The sequence below is a fragment of the Monodon monoceros genome, unplaced genomic scaffold (genome assembly GCF_005190385.1).
Source record: "Monodon monoceros isolate NGI ecotype Baffin Bay Population unplaced genomic scaffold, NGI_Narwhal_1 Super_Scaffold_11, whole genome shotgun sequence".
NCBI lineage: Eukaryota > Metazoa > Chordata > Mammalia > Artiodactyla > Monodontidae > Monodon > Monodon monoceros.
The window spans coordinates 136,368,823-136,393,510 of record NW_021703767.1 but is presented as its reverse complement, the minus strand read 5'-3'; the positions used below and the strand labels follow the sequence as shown (position 1 = coordinate 136,393,510).

General features: G+C 39.2%; 1 pseudogene; it reads right to left on the bottom strand.

Annotated features, from left to right (window-relative positions):
* Window positions 1-3,957: 3,957 nt before the first annotated feature.
* On the bottom strand, window positions 3,958-22,503 carry LOC114890373 (annotated as a pseudogene).
* Between the last annotated feature and the right edge of the window lie 2,185 nt (window positions 22,504-24,688).

The following is a 24,688-nucleotide window of genomic DNA, read 5'->3' as shown; positions in this document are numbered from 1 at the left end:
TTTGAGACATTTCATCATTAGTGTATAGGAATGCCAGAGATTTCTGTGCAATAATTTTGTATCATGCAACTGTACCAAATTCATTGATTAGCTCTAGTAGTTTTCTGATGGCACTTTTACGATTCTCTATGTATGGTATCATGTCATCTGCAAACAGTGACAGTTTTACTTCTTCTTTTCCAATTTGTATTCCTTTTATTTCTTTTTCTTCTCTGATTGCCATGGCTAGGACTTTCAAAACTATGTTGAATAATAGTGGTGAGAGTGGATATCCTTGTCTTGTTCCTGATCTTAGAGGAAATGCTTTCAGTTTTTCACCATTGAGAATGATGTTTGCTGTGGGTGTGTTGTATATGGCCTTTATTATGCTGAGGTAGGTTCCCTCTGTGCCCAGTTTCTGGAGAGTTTTCATCATAAATGGGTGTTGAAATTTGTCAAAAGCTTTTTCTGCATCTATTGAGATGATCATAGAGTTTTTATTCTTCAATTTGTTAATATGGTGTATCACAGTGATTGATTTGCATATATTGAAGAATCCTTGCATCCCTGGGATAAATCCCACTTGATCATGGTGTATCATGGTGTTTTAATGTGTTGTTGGATTCTGTTTGCTAGGATTTTGTTGAGGATTTTTGCATCTATATTCATCAGTGATATTGGTCTGTAATTTCCTTTTTTTATAGTATCTTTGTCTGGTCTTGGTATCACGGTGATGGTGACCTCATAGAATGAGTTTGGGAGTGTTCCTTCCTCTGCAATTTTTTGGAAGAGTTTGAGAAGGAAGGGTGTTAGCTCTTGTCTAAATGTTTGATAGAATTCACCTGTGAAGCCATCTGGTCCTGGACTTCTGTTTGTGGGAAGATTTTCTTTTTTTGCGGTACGCGGGCCTGTCACTGCTGTGGCCTCTCCTGCTGCAGAGCACAGGCTCTGGACGTGCTGGCCCAGCGGCCATGGCCCACGGGCCCAGCCGCTCCGTGGCACGTGGGATCCTCCCGGACCGGGGCACAAACCCGCGTCCCCCGCATCGGCAGGCGGACTCCCAACCACTGCGCCACCAGGGAAGCCCTTGTTGGAAGATTTTTAATCACAGTTTCAATTTCATTACTTGTGATTGGTCTGTTCATATTTTCTATTTCTTCCTGGTTCAGTCTTGGAATGTTATACCTTTCTAAGAATTTGTCTGTTTCTTCCAGCTTGTCCATTTTGTTGGCATAGAGCTGCTTATGTAGTCTCTTAGGATGCCTTGTATTTCTGCGATGTCTGCTGTAACTTCTCCTTTTTCATTTCTAATTGTATTGATTTGTCCTCTCCCTTTTTTTCTTGATGAGTCTGGCTAATGGTTTATCAATTTTGTTTATCTTTTCAAAGAACCAGCTTTTAGTTTCATTGATCTTTGCTATTGTTTTCTTTGTTTCTATTTCATTTATGTCTGTTCTGATCTTTATGACTTCTTTCCTTCTGCTAACTTTGGGTTTTGTTTGTTCCTCTTTATCTAGTTCCTTTAGGTGTTAGGTTAGATTGTTTATTTGAGATCTTTCTTGTTTCTTGAGGTAGGCTTATATAGCTGTAAAATTCCCTCTTGGAGCTGCTTTTGCTGCATCCCATAGGTTTTGAATCATCATGTTTTCATTGTCATTTGTCTCTAGGTATTTTTTGATTTCCTCTTTGATTTCTTCAGTGATCTCTCGGTTACTTAGTAATGTATTGTTTAGCCTCCATGTATTTGTGTTTTTTACGTTTTCTCCCCTGTAATTCATTTCTATCTCATAGCATTGTGGTCAGAAAAGATGCTTGATGTGATTTCAATTTTCTTAAATTTACTGAGGCTTGATTTGTGACCCAAGATATGGTCTATCCTGGAGAATGTTCTGTGCACACTTGAGAAGAAAGTGTAATCTGCTGTTTTTGGATGGAATGTCCTATAAATATCAATTAAATCTATCTGGTCTATTGTGTCATTTAAAGCTTCTGTTTCCTTATTTATTTTCATTTTGCATGATATGTCCATTGATGTAAGTGAGGTGTTAAAGTCCCCCACTATTATTGTGTTACTGTCAATTTCCTCTTTTTCAGCTGTTAGCAGTTGCTTTATGTATCGAGGTGCTCCTATGTTGGGTGCATATATATTTATAATTGTTATATCTTCTTCTTGGATTGATCCCTTGATCATTATGTAGTGTCCTTGTCTCTTGTAACATTCTTTATTTTAAAGTCTATTTTATCTGATATGAGTATTGCTACTCCAGCTTTCTTTTGATTTCCATTGGCATGGAATATCTTTTTACATTCCCTCACTTTCAGTCTGTGCGTGTCCCTAGGTCTGAAGTGGGTCTCTTATAGACAGCATACATATGGCTCTTGTTTTTGTATCCATTCAGCAAGCCCGTGTCTTTTGGTTGGAACATTTAATGCATTCATGTTGAAGGTAATTATCGATATGTATGTTCCTATGACCATTTTCTTAATTGTTTTGGGTTTGTTTTTGTAGGTCCTTTTCTTCTCTTGTGTTTCCCACTTAGAGAAGTTCCTTTAGCATTTGTTGTAGAGCTGGTTTGGTGGTGCTGAATTCTCTTAGCTTTTGCTTGTCTGTAAAGCTTTTGATTTCTCTATTGAGTCTGAATGAGATCCTTGCCGGGTAGAGTAATCTCAGTTGTAGGTTCTTCCTTTTCACCACTTTAAGTATATCACACCACTCCCTTCTGGCTTGTAGAGTTTCTGCTGAGAAATCAGCTGTTAACCTTATGGGAGTTCCCTTGTATGTTATTTGTCGTTTTTCCCTTGCTGCTTTCAATACTTTGTCTTTAATTTTTGCCAGTTTGATTACTATGTGTCTTGGCGTGTTTCTCCTTGGGTTTATCCTGTATGGGACTCTCTGCACTTCCTGACTTGGGTGGCTATTTCGTTTCCCATGTTAGGGAAGTTTACGACTATAATCTCTTCAAATATTTTCTCTGGTCCTTTCTCTCTCTCTTGTCCTTCTGGGACCCCTATAATGAAAATGTTGTTGCATTTAATGTTGTCCCAGAGGTCTCTTAGGCTGTCTTCATTTCTTTTCATTCTTTTTTCTTTATTCTGTTCCACAGCCATGAATTCCATCATTCTGTCTTACAGGTCACTTTTCCGTTCTTCTGCCTCAGTTATTCTTCCACTGATTCCTTAATAACTTTCTTCATATGCAACCACTGAACTTCAGACGTGGAGTAAGTGGAGCTCTGGATTTAGCGAGGGTAGGAATTTCTTCTGGTGAATAAGATGGTGGTGGTGGGGGGGATATAGGAGCTGAGCGCATGCTAGGAAACGATTCTAGTGATTACCACGGAAACTAAGATGGGTAAAGAGGAAGTTCAGAAGTGAAATGGTAGTGAAAAATGGCAGGGTCAATGGATTGGACCATTCCAGTGGGTCAAGAATTGTGGAGAAGTATCACAGAAAAGAAGCTAGAAAAATAGGAGACGGTGATCAGAGAGTGGAACGCTTGCACATGAGATCCTGGAGATGGTAGGGTTGTTGGTAACAATGTTTGGGGTGTGACAATGGGCATGAGTGACTGAAATCGGTTGGAGAACAAGATCACTGAAGGAGAGGAGTTCAAACAATGGGAAGTCTGGTGTTAAGTAGGAGACCACCTACAGGGATGTTGACGTTACCAAAAAGGGTGACAGGGAAGGTGGCAGAGAGAGAGTGACCCTGGTTACATATCCCTTTGAAATATGATGAAAGATACACACTATCATTTTAGAAAAGTGCACATACACATATATTTTTGGTGGTGTAATATTCAAATCCCCTGCCCCCTTCATGGACGGATCTCTAGATGGATCTCTAGACCAGGCTGAACATTAAAGTAGCTCTGCTCCAAAATTTTAAATTTATCCTTAGGTAGGGTTATTATTTCTCTCTCCCTCCCTTCCTTCCCTCCCATTTCCCTTCCTCCCTCTTTACCTTCCTTCCACGTGACTAACCATCACTTATGTGAACTTTGGTTAAGGTACTCCTTTTGGAAGAATCCTGTTCCCCGAATGCAACAGCGAAGAACCGTGCTTCCCCATTTGCAACGGTAGGGGGCACCCTAACATTTCTAAACTTCGCGATGAGGTTCAGCCCACAGTGCAGAAGAGCAGCAGCCCGTTCAATAATACTTTCAGAAAAAAAGGAGAATGTCAAGCTGGAGGGAGGAGACTGTTTACCACTGCACTTTCTGAAATCCAGGGTGATCCTAGCAGTTTCTTCTTTCATTATTTAGCGGCAGTAGTTAGACTGGAAAGGAACATTTTCAATAGTAAGCTAGAGGGAAAGTCTGTTTGGATCATGAAGTTCCATCTCTTAGTGAAACAGGTACAGCAATGTGAAATATTCATGTGAAATATAAATAAATACCCAAATATATCACCACGTTTTCACCTAAATCATGTTTCTACAGAGTTCAGGATGGTCTTGTTAATAGTAAAATATGTTCAACTCATAAAAACTTTAAAAAGCCACTGTTTCCTAGCCCAGACAAATAAACTCAATAAATTTTCCTCACAAAATAGCTAACAAATGGAGGAACTTGTTGGAAATATTATGGGGACCAATAAAGGGTAATTTTATTTTATGTAATAACCACTTATGAAAACTCACTGTGGCTTGATGTGAAGAGCTGGACTCCTTAGAGGTTAACACCCCAATCATAAACCAACAATGAGGGTAAACTTGAAGGGCATTTCTTCTATTACGAAACATTTACAATAATAACCTTGTAAAAAATAATGGGATCTTTTTAAAGCTCATTTATTTCCTGGCTAAGTGGCAATTTCCCATGACTCAAAATGCCAATACTTCCTCCTGAAACCCTAGGGATAATCCAATTCATGTATGTTCGTTAAAAAAAAAAATCTGGTTAAAATAAGCAGGTGATTCTGTTTTAATAACATTTGTCCTGCCAGCAATAAGACAGTCTCAGGTGCAAATAAATATATAAACAAACAGATTTTCTTTAAAGCACACGGGATCTCATATCATTTCCAAATTAGCCAATTAGCATGGTGCTATTGGAAGAGATAATTAAAAAGTACATTTAGACTCAGAAATGTTTCCTGAGAGTAATCTGGAGTGTACAGTCCTTATTCCACCTGTAATTACTTTGCCTGATTTTCCACTCTGTAGATAGAGGTGAACACACCTTCATCTGGGCAGAGGGAAAGCCTTTTTCTTTCTCTTCTGGAGTAAGCTTACATATATCAATACTTCAAACCGATCAATAAACAATTATCTTTTAACAAAAGAACTCCCCATACCAATTCTCTAAGTTGTTTGAGGGAGAGTTAACTACTACAGAATTTAAATTAAGACTAAAAGTGTTGTCTTTGTCCAGAGATCCAGCCTGTAATTTGTTCTGCTAGAAATATGTTCACAATTAGAATCCTTGGTAAGTTCATTGACTTTTGTAGTAAAGGATGTCTATCAGAAAAACTGAATTATTGAACTGTACGAGGTCACTTATATGTGGAATCTAGAAAAGACAACAAACTAGTGAATATAACAAAAAAGAAGCAGCCTCACAGATATACCGAACAAACCAGTGGTTATCGATGGGGAGAGGGAAGGGGGAGGGGCAATATCGGGGTTGAAAATTGGGGTACAAACTGTTGGGTGTAAGATAAACTGAAGGATGTATTGTACAACACGGGGGAAATAGCCAATATTTGTAGTAACTGTAAATGAAAAGTAACCTTTAAAAATCGTATAACAAATTTTAAAAGATAAAAAGAAAAGGAAAACCCGTATTATTATAGGTGAAAGAATTTTGCTGGGGAGAGGTGGGGTGTGGGGAGGACAGAGGATGAACAGACAATCTGTATTTGATAGTCATTAAGCTGGTGCCTTTTAAATTTTAAAGTGTACATAAATCACCTGTAGAGCTTGTTAAAATGCAAATTCTTATTCAGTAAGTTGGGGTAGGGCCTGAGACTCTGCATTTCTGATGTTTCCACGTGATAAAGTGTTGCTGGTTAGAGGTCACACTTGGAGTGACAAAGCGTTAAGCTTTCTGGCAATTCTGTGCCTTTGTTTTATGTGTACTAGCTGTCCACCATTCACCCTCCCTGTTGGTATAGCTCTTTTACTATTTACACGCCTGCTCTCTGCTCAGGCGTGCATGCATTCCTTCTCTTTGGGTAGCATTCACATTATTTTTAAAAATAAAATTTTAATTTTAGAACAGTATTAGGTTTACAGAAAAATTGTGAAGATAGTTCCCCGCACTGATTCCCTTATTATTAACTTCTTAATAATTAATTAAGGTCCATTACAATGAATGAACCAATACTGATACAGTATCATTAACTAAAATCCACACTTTATTCAGATCTCTTTGTTTTTACCTAATGTCCTTTTTCTGCCCCAGGATCCCATCCAGGACACCACATTCCATTTAGTTGTCATGTTTCCTTAGGCTCCTCTTGGCTATGATAATAGTTTCTCAGACATTACTTGTTTCTGATGACCTGGACAGTTTTGAGTAGTGCTAGTCAGGTATTTTGTAGAATATCCCTCAATTGAGAATTGTCTGATTTTTTCCCTCATGGTTAGACTGCAGTTATGTGTTCTGGGGGGAAGACCACAGAGGTAAAGGGTTATCCTCATCACATCACATCTAAGGAACATACCCTCAACATTATTTATCACTGTTGATGTTGGCCTTGATCACTTGGCTAAGGTAGTGTTTTCAAGTTTCTCTACTGTCAAGTTACTCTTTCTTCCCCTTTTCCATACTGTTCTCTATGGCAGGCAGTCACCATGTGCAGCCCACACTTAAGTGGGAGGTTATGTTCTACCTCTCTGAGAGTGGAGTGTCTACATAAATTATTTGCAATTCTTCTGCATGGGAGATTTGTCTATCACCCCCCATTTATAGTCTATTTCATCATTTATTTATATCATAGATATTTACTCTATACTTTGGGTTATAACCCCATGCTATTTAATTTTGTTGCTCAAAACATTCCAGTGTGGTTTTTTGTTTGTTTGTTTGTTTTTAGCACTTTTGAATTTTCTGGCACTATAAGATGCTCCAGGCTCATCTTGTATATTTTCTGCTCCAGTCATAGAATTAGCCATTTCTCTAAGGAGCCCTAACCAGCCCTTTTAGTAGAGAATGCTACGGGAAACCAAGTTCTGGGCACTAAGTGTGTTAGTTGCTACAGGGGTATCTTTGCTTCTGTGCCCTCTTGGCTGATAGAGCAAGCAAATATACGTGTGAATATTAATCCATGTATATACACATATCTGCAAATATTTCTATGTATAAATATTTGTATCTACATTAAGCTAAACATGAGTTTATATTGATGTCTCTGACTCCTTTTTTTTTAACATCTTTATTGGAATATAGTTGCTTTACAATGGTGTGTTAGTTTCTGCTGTATAACAAAGTGAATCAGCTACACGTATACATATGTCCCCATATCTCCTCCCTCTTGCATCTCCCTCCCTCCCACCCTCCCTATCCCACCCCTCTAGGTGGTCACAAAGCACCGAGCTGATCTCCCTGTGCTATGCAGCTGCTTCCCACTAGCTATCTATTTTACGTTTGGTAGTGTATATATGTCCATGTCACTCTCTCACTTTGTCCCAGCTTAACCTTCCCCCTCCCCGTGTCCTCAAGTCCATTCTCTAGTAGGTCTGCGTCTTTATTCCCATCTTGCTGCTAGATTCTTCATGACCATTTTTAATTCTTTTAAGATTCCATATATATGTGTCAGCATACGGTATCTGTTTTTCTCTTTCTGGCTTACTTCACTCTGTATGACAGTCTCTAGGTCCATCCACCTCACTACAAATAACTCAATTTCGTTTCTTTTTATGGCTGAGTAATATTCCATTGTATATATGTGCCACATCTTCTTTATCCATTCATCTGTTGATGGACACTTAGGTTGCTTTCATGTCCTGGCTATTGTAAATAGTGCTGCAATGAACCCTGTGGCACGTGGATGTCTCTGATTCCATTACCGCATGGTTCATTCTAGACCTCGTTCCTTGCTTATCTATAGCCACCCACTCCAACAATGAAAATCCAGGCTCCAACCTCCCGCCATCCACTGAGGGCCTGCTGGCGGGTGGGGCCATGTTGCTATGAGGCTGCCTGCATGCCCCAGAGCGGTGCGAGGCTAGTGCTGGTTTGCTGGTGGGCGAGTATGCCTCTGGCGCTAATAGGCTAGATGGTAGATTCCAAAATGGCATGCGCCAGTGCTGGCATCATTGCGGTAGAGTTAACTCCCCGACATGGCTGCCACCAGTGTCTTCATCCCCAGGGGGAGTCCCAGTTGCCTCCTGCCCCTCTGGCAGGATCTCTAAGGTCAGCAAGTGGGTCTGACCCAGACTTCTTTCCAATTACTGCCTCTGCGTCAGGACTCAGAACATGTGAGGTTTTGCGTGTGCATGTGTATCTTATAGTACTCTGGCTCCCAAACATAAGCCCTACTAGTTTTCAAAGCCAGACGTTTTGGGGGTTTGTCTTCCTGGTGCAGGACTCCTGGCCAGGGAGCCCAGTATGAGGCTGGGGCTGCTCACTTCTTGGGGAGAACCTCTGCAATTGTGATATTTCTCCTGTTTTGGGGTCACCCACTCAGGGGTGTGGGTCCTGACTAAACTGTGTCTCTGCCGCCACTACCCATCTCATTGTGGTTCCTTCTTTATATGTTCAGTTTTGGAAAATCTTTTCTGGTCGTTCTCATAGACAGTTGCTCTGTAAGTTGTAATTTTGGTGTGCCTGCAGAGGAGGTGAGTTCAGGGTCTTCCTACTCTGCCACCTTGGTCATACCCTCAATCGCATTTTTATTTTCAATCACATGTTTTAGTTGGATGTGGAAGTTTGCCTGACAATTTGATAATTACTGTCACTCAGCATGTTGGCAATATTCACTGTATTTTAGTTTACATTGTTACTTTAGAAATAACTGCTTTCTGACTAATTATTGTTTATTTGTAGGCCATATGTCTTTTCTCTCTGCTTGCTTTCAAGACTTTCTCTTATTTTTTGTGTGACTCTGTTTTGCTCAAAACTCGTCTACTCCTTATATCTGGATTCACTTTTGACAAGAGAACTAAAAAGAAAAGCCAAGAGTTTCATATGCTTTATTCTCTCAAGTTAAAAAATAAAGAATAACCTGATTTAAATTTGGTGGAGATTTTTGCTGAATAAGACTGAAGTTTCAGAGATTAGGAACAGAGCTGAAATCTAGTTTTGGGCATGGGGACTGGAGTAACACTGTTTTCCTCCCATTACTAACACATGGACCTGATGGGTAAAATACAAGAACAACAGCAGAACTAAATCATACCTTTAAAAAAAGAGATGGAAATCTGTGGGTACTTCATTTAAAGCAAAGGTAATTTGAAGTTAGAGAAACATGTCTGCAGCATGATATCCTGATAACCTAGGCCTGTGTGGTATACACATCAGAACTGAAGCTCTTTACACCCAGCCAGGGCTCTGTAAGGGCTGCTGTGACAGACTGCATTCTCCAGAGAGGGTCATAAGAATATTTCTCAGTCCACATGGTTTTGTAGAAATGTGCCCCTCCTTCATCAAAGGTGGAATCTAATTCCCCTTCCCTTGAATCTCTTATGTCTCACTTTTAACCAATAGAATTGGTCAGTGGAAGTGATGTTCCATGATTTCCAGGTCTCGGTCAGAAAAGGTGGTGCATCTTCCAGGTGCTGGTTGGAACACTCTTGCTGGGGGCCTGTGCTGCCATGGAAGCTGTCCAACTGCCCCGAGGCCACCGTGCCATGAAGAAGGCCAAATTATCGCATGTGGAGAGACCACTTGGAGAAGCCCTGGAACTACTCTTAGAGCGATGCCTGGCCAGCGCCCATCGGCTCCTGCTGGCCTCCACCCCACCTCCCCACCCCACTTCCAGCTCCAGTCACCTAGCACTGCAAATGCTTCAGAGATATTGAGCCAGAACCGCCCATAGAGCCAGTGTCAAATTTCTCACCCACATGAGATAAGAAAATGATCATTTATGTTATTTTAAGTCACTTAAAATTTAGTGATTTGTTATGCAGTGTTAACGACTTGAACAGCTGTTCTTTTAGTGAAAAAGGGACTAAAGGGATCCTTTCCACAGACCCACTGATGTGGCAAGAACTCTCCTCCCTGTCTGGGGACTCTGGGCAAATAGTCTCTTTTGGGAAATTAAAGTCATAAGAGATCTCTCACCTTCTGAGGTTGTAAGGTATGAAGACAAATTAAATACGGATCATTGGGGATTTTTTCATTATATGGTAACTGGCTTTTAGGAAATAAAGCTAACATGGAATGAAGTAGAGCCAAGAGTTAGAGGGAGAGAGAGTCCTGAATACAATATTTGAGCACCTAGTTCCAGCTATGCTTGATTACAGTTACATGAGCCAATTTACTTTGTTTTTGCTTTAGTTTGTTTGAGTTTCATTACATTTAACTAAAAGCATTCTGACTATTACAACTCCACTTTTCTAGACCAGTTCATATCCAAAGAGATAGGAAGGGGCAGCAAGTTAGCCAATGAGATAGACTCTTACACAGTGGCTTAAATGAATCACAGCTCCTGGATTCATGTTCTCTGTGACCCCCTCCCACAGTGAGTCTGGGTGTGACCATATGACTATTGGTAAGTGTTTGCATTTGGGGGCTGGTCCTCTTGGAATTCTCTCTCGTAGAACCCAGCTGCCATGCTGAATGGATGTCCGGGATATTCTGCTGCACATGCAAGGCCATTTGGAGAATGCCTAGAGGATGAGATACATCACTGAGAGATAAACCACAGGGAGGAACACCAAGGCAGCCCAGCCCAGCTCCTAGCTGAATGCAGCCACATGAGTGATCCAGCCAACAACACGTGGAGCAGAAAAACCACCCAGCTGAGCTTAGTTAACGCACAGAATCATGAGAAATAATAAATTGTTAATTTTTTAACCAAGTTTTGGAGTAGCTTATTAGGCACCAAAAGAGAACTGAAAGAGCCAAGGATCAAAACACCCAGTCAGAGTAGATCTTACCCAGGTGCCCAAGACAGAGTCCATGATATCCATCCACCCATATATCCATTCATCATCTATCCATCCATGTATTCATCCAGATATCCATCCATCTATCAATGCATCCATCTACCCATTCATCCATCCATCATCTATCCATCCATCATCTATCCATCCATCCATCCATCCATCCATTCATCCATTCATCCAATCAATGCAGCATTTAATAAATGTCTACTATATACTGGCCAAAAAAAAAAAAGTCATAAATGGCAAGTAAATATGCATAATCGCTATGTAAATAAGGGACTTTAGAATTCAATGTTTATTTCTTTCAGAAGATTTAGGGCTTCGCTGGTGGCTCAGTGGTTGAGAGTCCGCCTGCCAATGCAGGGGACACGGGTTCGTGCCCCTGTCTGGGAAGATCCCACATGCCGTGGAGCGGCTGGGCCGGTGAGCCATGGCCGCTGAGCCTGCGCGTCTGGGGCCTGTGCTCCGCAACGGGAGAGGCCACAACAGTGAGAGGCCCGCGTACCACAAAAAAAAAAAAAAAAAAAAAAGAAGATTTAAAATGGTCTTGACTGTGAAGGAAATGGCTTCTGACTAATCAATACTTACAACTAAATTTTCCAGCATATATATGGAGGTAGAAGCTGTGTTTTAAGGCCACATCCTCCCAAAGTGTATCACAATTACCTACATTTATGAACAGACAAGTTATTTTAAGGTTTAAAGGGAATACGTTTTCATTGCAATGAGAAACCAGCCATCATTTTCTGCTTTGAAATTCATTCCTTCACTAAGAGGCATTTGACTACCAGAGTTCAAATCTTATGTCCATCACTTTGTAGATTTATGACCCTGTGGGCAAGTATTAACCATTCCAAGCTATGATTTCCCCATTTGTTAAAAGACACAATAGTAGCATTTACCGTTTGTGGTAAGCCCCAAGCAAATAACTATTATTATTATGCAAGATGATTCCTGGATCATCAACTCTGTCCTAGGAAACCCATTTGCTTTTCTTTATTTGAAAGGAAATGGTAGTCATCTTTACTTCCTAACAGGAAAAACTAGTAAATAAATCCTTATTAGTATTAACTGACTCCATCCTTCCTTTTCACTCCATGCTTTGGGTAATAAAGATTTTAGTAAATAATGTCAAACTTGAAAAAATGCATTAATGTATTAAATGATTTTTATACCCATAAGCATTACCTTATTATATGATGTCTGAAGGAGGAGCTGGTGCAATTATCTGAATATGATTAGTTTTATAATGGAATGGGGAAGCAAGGAGGGAGAACTGGGCTCATTTTTTCCTTTTTGGAAGAATTCATAAAGCTGTGTTAACTGACAAAGGCGAGAACTTAGCTTTCAGGGGATTCGGGTTTGAGGAGTGAACAGTAAGTTCTAGCCAAGCTGGGAAACTTTGGGAGGTTCTAATCTGCAGAAAGTAGAAAGCCTCCATGTACCAAGAACGTGGAAATCATGGCCCCAGTTTGGGCTTTGAATCTGCCACAGTTCTGTTCCCAGAACTGCATGAAGTAGCTCAAAGGGTGTATGAGCTGGAAAAATATTTAGAAGACTCTAGAATTGCCATGATGAAAAAAATATAGTCTCATGTCTCAGTCCTCACAGAGCTTATGGTTTAGAAAGGGAGGTAGATTTAACCACACATAGAAACAAAGCTGAAGTTACGCTGTGACAGGTGGGAAAACTGGAGCCATACAGAATACCAGGAAAGCCTCTAACTGGGGAATTTGAACCTCTGTATTTCATCGAAACTTAGAGGCAGTTTTTATATGATGCATGGTTATTCTAAGTACCACTGAGAAAAAACTCATCCACAATGGAATTCCTAAAAGGGAACCTCCACATGAAGCTGGGATGCCCCCCGCAATAAAAGGGCAAGTGAGAAATAAATGATCTCACGGAAAGGGACAGCAAGGAAATTTACTTGTCTCAATGTCGGCACTGAGCTGAAGGAGGAAAAGAAAACTCTCCCGAGAATTTCAACGTCAAGTCAGTGCTTAAGTGTTCTCCATCTGAATTCACTTCAGTAATATGTCCCAAAACTCAAGGAGAGAATTTAAAATGATTTCAGACTGGTAATTCCCTGAGATGACTGGCAGAGGCAAAATGTTGGAAGAATTGACTTGCATCTGGGCCAACAGTACTCACAAGACTCCACTTACTTGTAGGACACACTCTAATCTCAGAGAGGCTAAAGTATGAAGAAACTGGGATGGAGGTTGGGTCTCAAAGATTCACAGGCTCTACCTTGGTGAGGAGGTGGGAGGACATTCCAGTCAGAGGCATGAGCACATGCAAAGGGCCCCAAGGAGAGGGAGGCTCAGGGAGGTCAGGGGACCGGAGGGCCGGGTGTGCAGAGCACAGATGCAGGGAACATGGTGGTGAGTCAGGCTGGAGAGGTGGGCTCAGGTGAGACCGCGCAGGGCGTTGGAGCCACATGAAGGAGTTTTGTCCAGATCCAAAGAGAAATGGGGGAGACTAAAAGGTTTTTGGAGGGAGAGTTTGAGAGAATCACATTTGTGTTTAGAAACAATGATTTTGGCTTCAGTAAGAAAAATGGATTGAGGGTAGATGGAAGCTTAGTGGATGGTGCCTACAGTATGCCTACATACTTAGTGGATGCTGCCTATAGTCCAGCGGTCCCCAACATTTTTGGCACCAGGGACCGTTTTCATGGAAGACAATTTTTCCAAGGACTATGGGTTGGGGATGGTTTCGGGGTGATTCAAGCGCATTACATTTATTGTGCACTTTATTTCTATTATTATTACATCAGCTCCACCTCAGATCATCAGGTATTAGATCCCAGGGGTTGGGGACCCCTGGTAACCTATGACTCTCCTCTTTGCAAGAAGGATAACCCGGAAAGACTGAGGCTCACTTTGGACTTAACTGACTGAAAGGGAATAGTCCTCAGGCATGGTGAGATCAGAGAGCGTCACCCATGCCAGGAGGTCTGTGGGTGATGGGGATCCTGGGGAAGGACCCTGGTGGACTCTGAAGGTGTGGCCTGGCTTTCTCATAATATATCTTATAACACATTATTTGCCTCTTTTTTGTTGTTGTTCTCAAGTGAACTGCCAAGAAACCGTAAGTTTTTTGAAAGAGATTTTCACAGAACAGATGATAATGTTTTCTTTAAATTCTCACCTGTCTTACTTTTTAATGAAAATCTCCTGAAATTCATTAACTTGGGACTGGTTCTACACTCAGAGAAAGGCAGGGTGTATAGTCTCAGTGGTTGAATTTGCTATGTTTGGTCTTTCTGCAGATGCCTTAACTCTGGCTTTTTATTATTTTATCTTTGAACTCTGAAGACAGTGTTAGGAAAATGACTTCCAACACTTATGAGATTTAAAATGTGCTCATTGTTTTACAATTTTGCTTTATAAATAAGCATAAAATTATATAAACAGGCATTAGTGGGATCATATCACACATATTGGGATTTTATTTAGTGAAATTATATTTTTCCTGTTTCCTTTCTCACTTGCTTTTCTCCATTCCTAGCCTTCCCAGTCCATGACTCTGTAACCCCCTCCCACCAGTAACCCATGAAATTTATTTGTTTAATTAAAACTTATGTAGTGCTAATAGGAACTGGGCATGTTTTAAGCACTTGACAAACTTTAGAGTCTGATGAACCTTGTGGGTTTCTTCTCAGAATAATGTTTTTTAAATGCATAAAATAAAATGCATGGGATTACAAAGAAAACCAATTATACTGAAAAAAATTATCAAATCTTTAAAATATTGTGATATTAAATATCATATTATTTAATAGCACATTAAATAAAAAGATCTAGTGTCAGGTCAAATAACTGGCATATTTCAAAGTAATGATGAGCATAAATAACATTTTGAGATACTTGGAACACCTCTGACGTGATAGGAAAATATTTGTAATTGTATTTGTAACACAGTCACAGGTATAGCAAATAATACTGCAGTTTTTTGCCTATATTCAGAATTGAAGGAAGTGCTAAACTTCAGGTGGATGTTGTGGAAATCATTTTTTCTATTCAAGTTTGTGCATCAACCCCTGGTAAAGATATTAGTGCCTTTTGGGGGAGGAATGCCATTTCTACCAAATGAACAGAGTATCTTGTACTCTGCGTGTTCAGAGCTCATAAGAATGTAGTTTGGTATTCAGGGAAATAAAAGTTGATGTTTCCATGTTGGTAGAGGAACACATGGGAATTGCTTATACGTCAAAGCTAAAAAATGATAGAAATGAACTTATTTACAAAACAGAAATAAACTCACAGACACAGAAAACAAACTTATGGTTACCAAAGGGGAATGTGGGTAGGGGAGGGATAAAGGAGGAGTTTGGGATTAGCAGATACACACTAATATGTATGAAATAGATAAACAACAGGTCCAACTGTATAACACAGGGAACTATATTCAATATCTTATAAAAAACTATAATGGAAAATAATCTGAAAAAGAATATATATGTATATATATTTATATATAAAAAATATATATACATATATATAACTGAATCACTTTGCTGTACACCTGAAACTAACATAACATCGTAAATCAACTATACTTCAATAAAAAAAAAGAACCTCAGGTTTGTGGACAGACACCTGCACGTGGGCATCTAAAAGGGCATCTGGATGCATGTAAAGGAGGCCTGTGGTCTTCACTCCTTGTTCTCTTCTCAGACAAATTACTTTCCCTACTCAGTAAGGGCCACACAATTATAAAATCCACTCACTCAATTATAGAAACCATTTACCCAACTGTAAAAACAATTCACCTGATTGTAAAACCCAGAAGCCTGGGAACCATCTTTAACTTTCTCCTTTCCCTCACCCTCAGGTCCAGCCCATCACCACCAGAGGCTGTCAGTGTTCCCTCTAAAATTTTCCCCCGATCCATTCATTTCTATCTCCATTGCCATTTCCCAATCCAATCTCCATCACCTCTGACTTAGCCTCTTGGATTCCACTTTTCTTTCTTTGAAACTTGTTCTCCATAATGATTTTATAACACATTCACTTATGGTCAATTAATCTATGACAAAGGAGGCAAGAATGTACAATGGAGAAAAGACAGTCTCCTCAACAAATGGTGCTGGGAAAACTGGACAGCTACATGTAAAAGAATGAATTTAGAACATTCTCTAATAGTATAAACAAAAATAAACTCAAAATGGATTAAAGACCTAAATGTAAGACCTGAAACCATACAACTTCTAGAAGAAACAAAGGAGAACACTCTTTGACATATACTGTAGCAATATTTTTTTTGTTTTCAAAGGCAAAAGAAACAAAAACAAGAATAAACAAATGGGACCTAATTAAACTTAAAAGCTTTTTCACAGCAAAGGAAAACATCAACAATATGAAAAGACAACCTACTGAATGGGAGAAAATATTTGCAAATGATATGACTGATAAGGGGCTAATATCCAAAATCTATAAACAGCTCACATAACTCGATATCAAAAAAACAAACAACCCAATTAAAAAATGGGCAGAAGAACTGAATAGACATTTTTCCAAAGAAGACATGCAGATGGCTAACAGGCATGTGAAAAGATGCTAATCGTCAGAGAACTGCAAGAGAAAGACAAATACTCTATGATATCACTTATATGTGGAATCTAAAAAAAATGAAACAAACTAGTGAATACAGCAAGAAAGAAACAGACTCACAGATATAGAGAACAAACTAGTGGTTACCAGTGGGGAGAGGGAAGGGGGAGGGGACAAGATAAGGGGAGGGAATTAACAGGTACACACTACCATGTATAAAGTAATTAAGCTACAAGGATATATTGTACAACACAGGGAATACAGCCAATATTTTACAATAACTTTAAATGGACTATAACCTTTAAAAATTGTGAATCACTATGTTGTACACCTGAAATGTATATAATATTGTGAATCAACTACATGTCAATAAAACAAACAAACAAACAAAACTCACTTCAGGGTCACCCCTCAAAAATTAGAATAAAATCCAAACCCTTTAACATTGTGTAAAGGCCTCGCATGGTCTGACTCTTTCTTACCTTTCAGATTTAAGTGCTTCTTTCTCACTCTTGTTTGGCACTCCAGCTATACTGGGATCCTCTCTGGTTCTCAAACACACCAATCCTTTTGCTGCCTCCAGACATTTGCACATGCTATTTCCTCTGCCTAAAAATATGCTTTCCCTAGATCTTTGCATCACAGGACCCTTCTCACCCCTTGGGTCTTAGCTCAAGTAGTACCTTCTCACAATGGCCTTACCAAACTGCTCTGATGTGGTGTCCACTTTTTCATTACTCTACTATGATTACTTTTAGATTTTAACATGCACACTTAAATGTATTGTTCTTTTTTTTTGAATTTTATTTTATTTTTTTATACAGCAGGTTCTTATTACTTATCCATTTTATACATATTAGTGTATACATGAGAATCCCAATCTCCCAATTCATCACACCCCCCCCCCCCCCCCCCGCACCACTTTACCCCCTTGGTGTCCATACACTTGTTCTCTACATCCGTGTCTCAATTTCTGCCCTGCAAACCGGTTCATCTGTACCATTTTTCTATGTTCCACATATATGTGTTAATACACGATATTTGTTTTTCTCTTTCTGACTTACTTCACTCTGTATGACAGTCTCTAGACTCATCCACGTCTCTACAAATGACCCAATTTCATTCCTTTTTATGGCTGAGTAATATTCCATTGTATATATGTATCACATTTTCTTTATCCATTTGTCTGTTGATGGGCATTTAGGTTGCTTCCATGACCTGGCTATTGTAAATAGTGCTGCAATGAACATTGGGGTGCATGTGTCTTTTTCAATTATGGTTTTCTCTGGGTATATGCCCAGTAGTGGGATTGCTGAGTCATATGGTAATTCTATTTTTAGTTTTTTAAGGAACGTCCAGACTGTTCTCCATAGTGGCTGTATCAATTTACATTCCCACTAACAGTGTAAGAGGGTTGCCTTTCCTCCACATCCTCGCCAGCACTTGTTTGTAGATTTTCTGATGATGCCCATTCTAACTGGTGTGAGGTAATACCTCATTGTAGTTTTGATTTGCATTTCTCTAATAATCAGTGATGTTGAGCAGCTTTTCATGTGCTTCTTGGCCATCTGTATGTCTTCTTTGGATAAATGTCTGTTTAGGTCTTCTGCTCATTTTTGGATTGGGTTGTTTGTTTTCTTAATATTGAGCTGCATGAGCTGTTTATACATTTTGGAGATTAATCCTTTGTCTGTTGATTCGTTTGCAAATATTTTCTCCCATTCTGAGGGATGTTTTTTCATCTTGCTTGTAGTTTCTTTTGCTTTGCAAAAGCTTTTAAGTTTCAGTAGGTCCCATTTGTTCATTTTTAGTTTTATTTCCATTACTCTAGGAGGTGGATCAAAAAAGATCTTGCTGTGATTTATGTCAAAGAGTGTTCTTCCTATGTTTTCCTCTAACAGTTTTATAGTGTCCAGTCTTACGTTTAGGTCTCTAATCCATTTTGAGTTTATTTTTGTATATGGTGTTAGGGAGTGTTCTAATTTCATTCTTTTACATGCAGCTGTCCAGTTTTCCGAGCACCGCTTATTGAAGAGACTGTCTTTTCTCCATTGCATATCCTTGCCTCCTTTGTCATAGATTAGTTGACCATAGGTGTGTGGGTTTATCTCTGGGATTTCTATCCTGTTCCCTTGATCTATATTTCCCTTTTTGTGCCAGTACCATATTGTCTTGATTACTGTAGCTTTGTAGTATAGTCTGAAGGCAGTGAGTCTGATTCCTCCAGTTCCGTTTTTTTCCCTCAAGACTGCTTTGGCTCTTTGGGGTCTTTTGTGTCTCCATATTAAATGCATTGTTCTAATGTCTGCAGTTAAGTAGTATCTCTGTAGCATTCCTTTAAACAATACAAAAAATGTAGCATGCTTTTATGTCTTCTGCTTCCTCTCCTTTCTCCACCTCCCATCTTTTTTTTTTTTTTTCCAGTACGCAGGCCTCTCACTGTTGTGGCCTCTCCCGTTGTGGAGCACAGGCTCCGGACACGCAGGCTCAGCGGCCATGGCTCACGGGCCCAGCCTCTCCGTGGCATGTGGGATCCTCCCAGACTGGGGCACGAACCCGTGTCCCCTGCATCGGCAGGCGGACTCTCAACCACTGTGCCACCAGGGAAGCCCCCCATCTTTTTTTTTAACACATTTTTATTTGCACATTTTATTTTGGTCATGCCCCATGAAATGTGGGATCTTATTTCTCCAACCAGGGATTGAACCCATGCCCCCTGCAGTGGAAGCGTGGAGTCTTAACCACTGGACCACCAGGGAAGTCCCTCTCCATCTCCCATCTTGATTTCAACTGAAATTTTAGTTTCAGATTATTTTGAATATTTTAACAAACAATTATTTAGACTTAAGAATAAATTTTTCTAATAGTTCATGCATTTATCTATTCCTCTGAGATTTATTTTCTTTTTTCTGAAGTTTGTTTTCTCATCATTCTTTCAGCATGGATCTGTGGGTAATAAATTGAGTTCTTGGATATAAAGGTGGATATATACATTTGTTAAAATTCATCAAACTCTATACTTAAAATCTGCACATTTCACTGCATGTAAGTTAGAAATATAGTATCGGAAAAAATTTAATAGATGAACCAGTGGATACCACTGAGAACCCAAGCTGAAGAAATTTCTCTTAGAACACAGCACAAAGAGATAAAAAATGGAAAGTATGAATATGATGTCAGGAGAGAGAGAGAGAAAGAGAGAGGACAGATTTAGAAGGTGTAACATTCAATTAATGGGAGTTTTAGGAGAAAAGGTAGTCTCTTGGAATGAGAACTGGAATGAAGGATATACTCAGAGAAATAAAGGAAATTTCCTAGAACAGAAGACAGATGGAAAGGGCCAACTGAGCAATATAAATATGTACTTTATATCCATATTTAGGCACATAGCAGTTATTGAAGTTAAGAATAGCAAAGCTGACGTGGAAATACTTAGGTGTCAGACGTGGTTTTACCCACTGGACAGAATGTAGTATGGGCCATGTGTTCATCACCAATTTTTGAATATTTCCTGTGCACCAGGCATTGTGTCAGATGCTTAGTGATTTAGAAGCATGTGAGAGATGACCCTTGCCTTGAAGAAACTCTTTGTCTAGAAGGAACAATAGACAGGCCAGTGGATAAGTGCAACCAAAGGCTGATAAATGGAAAAATGGAGCACACACATACACAGATGGGGCAGCACCAGGGGTTAATCAGCCTGGTAAGGGGAGAACAATGTCCTATCTAATTGAAGTGAGACATCTAGAAAGGAAAAATAACATGTAAAAAATTTTCTTTTCAGAATACAGTTCTCTAAATTGCTTTAGTAACAAGGTGTGGGTGTGAAAGGCTGGCAGTGGGGAAAACACAGGTGTGAGGTCTGTTAGCTGTAGTCTCTAGTTACTCAGGTTAACGTGCAGTTGCTGGAGTGCTGCTCAGAGGCCCAAGTGGGTTTTGGAAAGCTTTCAATCACAAGCAACCATGAAGGTAACCGCAGACGAAGGGAAAAAATCTAAACATCTCTGGGCTTCCGCTATATCTGTGAGGGAAAAAAAGGGAAGGACCAAAGAATTTATGTACATAGAATTTTCATGGAAGAATACATTATTTCTTTTTTTTAATTGAAATATAGTTAGTTGATTTACAATGTTGTGATAGTTTCAAGTATACAGAAAAATGATTCAGTTATACATATATATATATAAATTTCAGACTCTTTTCCATTATAGGTTATTACAAGATATTGAATATAGTTCCCTGTGCTTTAAGTGGGTCCTTGTTATTTATCTATTTTTCATATAGTAGTTTGTATCTGCTAATCCCAAACTCCTACTAATTTATCCCTCTCCCTACCCTTTTCCCCTTTGGTAACCATAAGTTTGTTTTCTATGTCTGTGAGTCTATTTCTCTTTAGAATACATTATTTCTTCATAGAGTACTTGGATTTTACCTTTTATGGGTTCTATCTACAAAAGGGATAGAGAACAGGTGGGTGGGGTTGGTACTAAATGTGGAAAACCCTTTTCTGGCTGAAATCTGTAAGTAAGATGAGGTTTAGCTAAAATTTTCTTTGTTATTTGGCAGTTGATTTCTCAAAGAAAGATAACACTAATACTGAAGGTAATTTCAAGTTTCATAAAATAATTTAACTGGAGACAAATATCCCCAGATCTATTTATGCAAGGAGCCACAGGCAATAACTGAGTAAACTGCAGAATTTGGATGAAACAGAAACGAGACTATTCTATTGGCTGCAGCTCATTACATAGATCCTAGAAATGTTGGTCGTATCTCTACTCATGCTTGTGAGAAAATGCTAAAGGGAACTGGATGTCTTAAATTCTACCTTTTAAAAATGGGTTCCCAGGCTTCCCTGGTGGTGCAGTGGTTAAGAATCTGACTGCCAGTGTAGGTGACATGGGTTCGAGCCCTGGTCTGGGAAGATCCCACATGCTGTAGAGCAACTAAGCCTGTGCACCACAACTACTGAGCCTGCGCTCTAGAGCCCACGAGCCACAACTACTGAAGCCTGTGCATAGCAACGAAGACCCAATGCAGCCAAATAGAAAGAAAGAAAGAAAAATAAAAGGCAAGTTAGAAATTAGAAAAAAACAAACACAAAAAGACAAAACAAAAGTTGCCTTTTCTTTTCGATATCTGAGATCATCTTAGCGTTCTTCCTTTTCAGAGTTTTCAACATCTGGATTTCTTTAAGCAGTTCGGTGAGTTCTTCTTTCAAATTAGAATGAAATTTGTTGATGGCTTCCTTACAAATTCTGAGTCTATTTTTTGTTTATACTCTAAGGGGATGCTCTCAAATGCAGACAAAACAACATCTAACTCCATGATGTCACTGGTTTTCTTTTAAACACCAAATAGGTACACAGTCGGAAGTATCCAAATCTGTGACTCCACTTCTTGGTTTCTTCCTTTTGACACAAAACATCTTTTTCTGAGTTTTCAGTTGACTTTCTGTTGCCAGGGTCTCTTTTTCAACAGAGAGCTCAGCACTAAGGGGTCCTATCTTTTGGGGCGTGATTGATTCAGCTGGTTTCTCTGAAAGTTCTGAAGATGCTGTAGCTGAAACAGCTTCATGTTGTCGTGTATTATGTTGTCTGCTGGTTTAACTTTTCTTCTTATATCACTTTCTTCAGTGCTTTCAGATTCATCACTAATGGGCTTGAGTTTTCTTCCTGGCTTTTTTGCACTAATTTTTACAGACTCGTTTTCACTTGCTTCAATTTCAGAAGTGTCCAAACTTCTTTGTGCTTCTTTTCCTTGAGGAGTTGAGGGGATAGATGATTCGCAGTGTTTGGAGAATTCTTCCTCATCAGCATATATACAGTGCTGTGTAGAGGAGGGTATCTTTTGTGGAGTGTGTTCTTCCTACAGTGTTCTTTGAACATCTCGTACCAGAGCACCGCATGCCCCGGCGGGGCCATCCCAGCCCACCACTCTCTCCAGTCCCCTTTTTAAGCTAAAGTATTTTGAAGCAAATACCAGAGAGCATGTTATTTTACCTGTAAATACTTCAGTAAAATCATGGCCATCTTATAGAGAATGAACTAGTGGCTATCAGTGGGGAGAAGGAGGAGGGAAGGGGCAAGATAAGGGTAGTGGAAATAAAAAGGGTTATTATGGGATTATATTAAATTATGTGTGTGAAACTTTTGAAAATTCTAAAGCATCATAGAATTTAAAGAATTTTTCACTCAATAAAAACTATTCCATTTAGACTAGTAAAAAAAAAGAAATCATCTTTCATATCATACTTGTTGCAGATACCCAAATTATCACTAATACTCATCATTACTTTAAAATTATAGTCGTTATTGGAGCCAACACTAGATCTTGTTATTTAATTCATTAGTAATAAAGCACATATTTCACCATATCATATTATTAAAATGATTTGACAATTGTATTTATAACTGATTTTCTGTTTTTAAACAAAAACATTTTTTACTTATAAAATGTAAAGAGTTACACAAATTTAGAAGAATAACACATGTATACATATATATTTATCTTTTTCAAAGGAGAATTTGCATTATGACCTATTGCTAAATGTTGTCTGAATAATGAGCTTTCGTTGGCAAGGTTTAATCACTATTGTCAGTTTGGTTTAACATCAATATTACACCTTCTACTTTGAGTGATCATTTAGAGTAATATATAACTGATTTTCTTTGTAAATTTTTTTAAGTCTTGTATTTTAAAATATTAATATTTAATTAATATTTTTCTTAATAGTGTTGACCTTTTTTTTTTTTTGCAGTACGTGGGCCTCTCACTGCTGTGGCCTCTCCCATTGCGGAGCACAGGCTCCGGACGCGCAGGCTCAGTGGCCATGGTTCACGGGCCCAGCCGCTCCGTGGCATGTGGGATCTTCCCGGACTGGGGCACGAACCCGTGTCCCCTGCATCGGCAGGCGGACTCTCAACCACTGCGCCACCAGGTAAGCCCAATAGTGTTGACCTTTGTTCCAAGCTAGAATAAGGGTAGGGAGAAAAAGAAGATTTGTGGTTCCCTGGGGCTGGTGGTGGGAATGGAGATGAACACAAATGGCATGAGATTTCTTTTTGGAATGGTGGAAATGTTTCATATTAGATTGTGGTGATGGCTGTATAATTCTGTAATTTAATAAAAAGTATTGAGTTGTAGGTATAAAATGAGGGAATTTTGTGGTATGTAAATTACCCCTCAATAAAGCTGCTTTAACAAAAGAAAAAAAATCATTAAAATTATTAAAAATCATTTTAATAATCATCTATATAGGAATGAGAATAAAATAGATTATTATAGTTTACATGTATTAAGTTCTGTGTTCAGAGCTCTTTATTAAGCATTCTGTATTGTGTTGTGTCATCCTTTCAACATCCAATCAACTAGGCATAACTGTTCTCACTTTTCTGATGGGGAAAGTGAAGGTCCAAGAGGTGTAGTAAATTGCCAAAGATCACACAGCTAGGAAGTGATGCAACTAAGATTCAAAAAAATTTTTTTTTGCCTATTCTGGATCTTGTGCCCTTAACCACTGTGTACAAATGCCTCACCACTACAACATACTTGACTTCTGAAAATAGACCCACCCTTGCATGCATGAATTAACTGCTTTGCATAAGACTATTTATTCTATTGTTTAGTGCCCTTAAATAAATTCCTTGTTGACTGAGAATTTGGGGGCAGAAGGAGTACTGGCTTTGGAGTCATACAGCTTTAGGTTAGTTAGGCATAATATTCCATCACTTTCTGGTTGTGAGACTTTGGGTGAGACTCCAGCTCTGAGTCTCAATGTTCTCCTCAAAACCCATGAAGATTACATGAGACACGCGAAAGCTCTAGAGCAGCTCACTATATGGAGACTGGAACCCAGTATATGTCAGCACTCTGCTTCCACTATCTCTTCCTCCAACTCCTTCATCCCACTCTGAGTGTGCTTTCTCCTTCCCCTCCCACCATCTCTCTTCAATGCTATATTGTCAAGGCTACATTTATATCCACATATCCTAGGTTTCTCCATTTAGCATTTTTGGGGATTTAATTTCTACTTCTTTACCTTCTCCTATATACATTTAAAAACGCCCAAGCCTGGCTATTACCTTGTGTTA